Source organism: Bos taurus, chromosome X, assembly GCF_002263795.3.
Source record: "Bos taurus isolate L1 Dominette 01449 registration number 42190680 breed Hereford chromosome X, ARS-UCD2.0, whole genome shotgun sequence".
In the NCBI taxonomy this organism is placed as follows: domain Eukaryota; kingdom Metazoa; phylum Chordata; class Mammalia; order Artiodactyla; family Bovidae; genus Bos; species Bos taurus.
The window spans coordinates 99,164,294-99,167,718 of record NC_037357.1 but is presented as its reverse complement, the minus strand read 5'-3'; the positions used below and the strand labels follow the sequence as shown (position 1 = coordinate 99,167,718).

At 43.2% G+C, this 3,425-nt stretch overlaps 1 pseudogene; it reads left to right on the top strand.

Moving 5' to 3' along the window:
• The first annotated feature begins 2,292 nt into the window (after positions 1-2,292).
• Positions 2,293-3,054, top strand: LOC785842 (ferritin light chain-like; annotated as a pseudogene).
• The last annotated feature ends 371 nt before the right edge of the window (positions 3,055-3,425 follow it).

Sequence of the window (3,425 nt, the reverse complement as noted above, 5' to 3'; positions counted from 1 at the left end):
CATTCTCTTTGACAACTTGATAGCCCTACTTGACCTTGATCCTCTTCCCATCAAAAGATGGAGCCCATGACCCCTTCCCTTAAATCTGAGCTGGCTATAGTAACTTGCTCATTATCAATAGAATGTGACTTCCAAGGTTGGTCCACACAACTTCTGCCTGAGGCTACCATGCTACAGAGGCCCTGTGTAGGCACCCCAGTGGCAGCCCAGTGGAGGTCCCAGCTGCATTCTCACTGACAGATGGCATTAATGCCAGCCCAGTAAGTGCACCACCTTGAGTATCCAGCCACTCCAGGCTTTAGATGACTGCAGCCCCAGTCACATCTGATCATAACCACTTAAGAGACACCAAGCAAGAACTGCTCAGCTGACACCTTCCTGAATTCCTGAACATAAGACAGAGTAAAATGATTGTTTAATGCCACTAAGTTTGGTGATAAATTGTAACACAACCATAGTAACCATGATAGCCCTACAATCTTCCAGCGCCCTACTTAAATGCCAATTCCTATAGGAATCTTCCCTAGTCTGATATAATTTCTACCTTCCTGAAACTCTCATAGCAATTAGTTTCTCAAATATTTCACTTATTATGGTTGGCCTCATATTAAAGTTATCTGTGTGCTTGCCTTTTCCTTCTAATCCAGTCATCTTGAGCATAGGAAGAATGTGATATTGGTATTATTAGTCTTTATATTCTGGAACTACTAATCCTGTGGGTTTTATCAAGTAGATACTTAATAAATGTTTACTGTCCTGAACTAAATTGAGGAGATAAGGAATATCTTATTCTCCACGAACAGGGGAGAGTTATAAATCTCTTGGCCTGATGGAACTACAGTCTTCTGTGACATTCCAGACCCAAATAGAAGAGTAAAAAGCCCTCATATAAAGCCATCATATAAAGAGTAAAAAGCCCTCATTAAATAGGAGAGCTAATGTTGTGTTGTATCATTGAAGAGAATTGGGTCCACCGCTTCCTACCTACATGACCGTGGTAAGCTACTTCTCATCTCAGGATTTCAGTTATCCCTTCTATACAATGGATTGATAGTGTCCACCGACTAGAGTTCTCCTGAGAAGAAAATCAGATAACTTCTGTAAAGCACTTAGTTTGAAGCTTCAGTAATAACCCTTTAATAAATGGTCACTATTCATATTATAGGTAGCAAGTGTACATTAAAATTCCTGAGATGACATTCATCTCACACTTTCATTCTTTTCTACACAATGATTTGTCACATAAATCACTAAAAGCTATTTATAAGACTCCTTTAAAATACATTCACAGACCATAAATAATCCTTTGCCAGACCATTTGTCCTGATTTTTGTTTGAAAAAATGTGGTCACCATATCCATAGACCAGAGGACCAAAATCTCCTGCCTTTGAAGGGTCACACCCTGTACTGTGAGTACCATGAGGGACCGAGCCTTAGTCATGTCCACACAGCAGCGGTGCTCAGAGGAAGGATAGTATCTAAAGCTGGATTTGATTGCCAGCTTCTGCTCTGACAACACTGACCTCAAGTTGTTGTAGCTTCGACTGTAGACAATGCTTCCCAGAGACACGAGATGAGGCAAAACTCCAAAAGTGGCATTGGGAAGCAAAATGTGGACTTTACTAAGCGGTGCACAATTCCAGGGCTCATCATTACATTACATGTTGAGTTCCAGGGGGAGCTATTCACGTAGGATATAATGTAATTACTAGTGTCTTTTGGAGTTGTGCAACATGACAGCCTAGATCCTGGAGCAAGTGCCCTTTACACAATCTGCCTTCCCTACTGCAGAAGAAAGAAAATAAAAAGCTAAAACATACTCCACCCTAACTGGCATCTGTAAGTTCTCTCAAGTGTGGGTACCAAGAAGTACTTTATTCTGGAAAAGAGGATAAATAATTTATGCAATGATTATTTTACAAGATGTGAAGACATACTCTCAACCTATTACCTAACATAAAAGGCTCAAAACAGATCTGGCTTTCTTATTTTTCCAAAGCAAAGAAAATTCTTTCAGCATAAAATTTTCTTAAACAAATATTCCAATGTTCTTTTCTCAAAAAGCACCCCTTATTCCACCAAAACAAGCCAAAATAAAGTGGTTCACAACCCTATTCATTATACAACATCAACATTTATGAGCAGGACAATAGTGGGGAATATAATGAAAGAGGAGCATTTGAAATGTACCCCCAAATTTATTTTAAACATAATGAGGGTTTTTTAAAAAGTAATCCAAAGTGCGCTCAGCAGCCCTGCGGATCTGTGTCTTGCTTCAACAGTGCTTGGACGGAACAGACCCAGGGACGCCCCTTGCTTCAGCCTCTGACCACCCTCCAACCTTTTTTCCAGTCGCAACCTCCGGAGTCTGTCACTCAGCTGTCCACGATCACCGGGACCAGCCACCATTTTTTAACTCCCTATTATTACCAACCAATCATGAGCTCCCAGATTCGTCAGAATTATTCTACCGAGGTGGAGGCCGCCGTCAACCGCCTGGTTAACATGCAACTGCGGGCCTCCTACACCTACCTCTCTCTGGGCTTCTATTTCGACCTCGACGATGTGGTCCTGGAGGGTGTGGGTCACTTTTTTCGTGAATTGACCAAGGAGAAGCGCGAGGGCGTGGAGCGTCTCTTGAAACTGCAAAACCAGTGTGGTGGCTGCCCCCTCTTCCTGGAGATGGCAGAAGCCATCTCAAGATGAGTGGGGTAAAACCCAGGACGCTATGGAAGCCACCCTTCTCATAGAGAAGAACCTAAATCAAGCCCTGTTGGATCTGCATGGCCTGGCTTCTGCCCGCGGAGACCCCACATCTGTGACTTCCTGGAGAACCACTTCCTAGATGAGGAAGTGAAACTCATCAAGAAGATGGGTGACCACCTGACCAACCTCCGCAGGCTGGCTGGTCCCCAGGCTGGGTTGAGTGAGTATCTCTTCGAAAGGCCCGCCCTCAAGCACGACTAGGAGCTTCTGGAGACCAGTGGCCATTGAAGAACCCACCTAACATCAGGGCTGCCTGAAGCCCCTCTCTGCGGCCACTAGGCAGCTTTTTAACACCCTGGAGCCCTCTCTCAAACCTTGGACCAAATGGAAACAATAAAGCTTTTTGCAGCATAAAAAAAATAAAATAAAATAAATGAAAAGTAATCCTTGGGACTTCCCTGATGGTTCAGTGGTTAGGACTCAGTGCTTTCCCTGCTGTGGCCTAGGTGCAATCCTTGGTGAGGGAATTAAGATCCTGCAAACTGCAAGGTGCAGTGGAAAAAAAAAAAAAAAATCCTTGGCTTTATTCTATAATGTGTGCATTTTGTATTCTGTGTGGGGATTCCTTTGGGTGGCTTAGATAATACAAAGCCAATACTGAAGCATAAAGCTGGAGTACACTCAAATAAACCCAGAGGCAATGTGTTCACAGAATGGA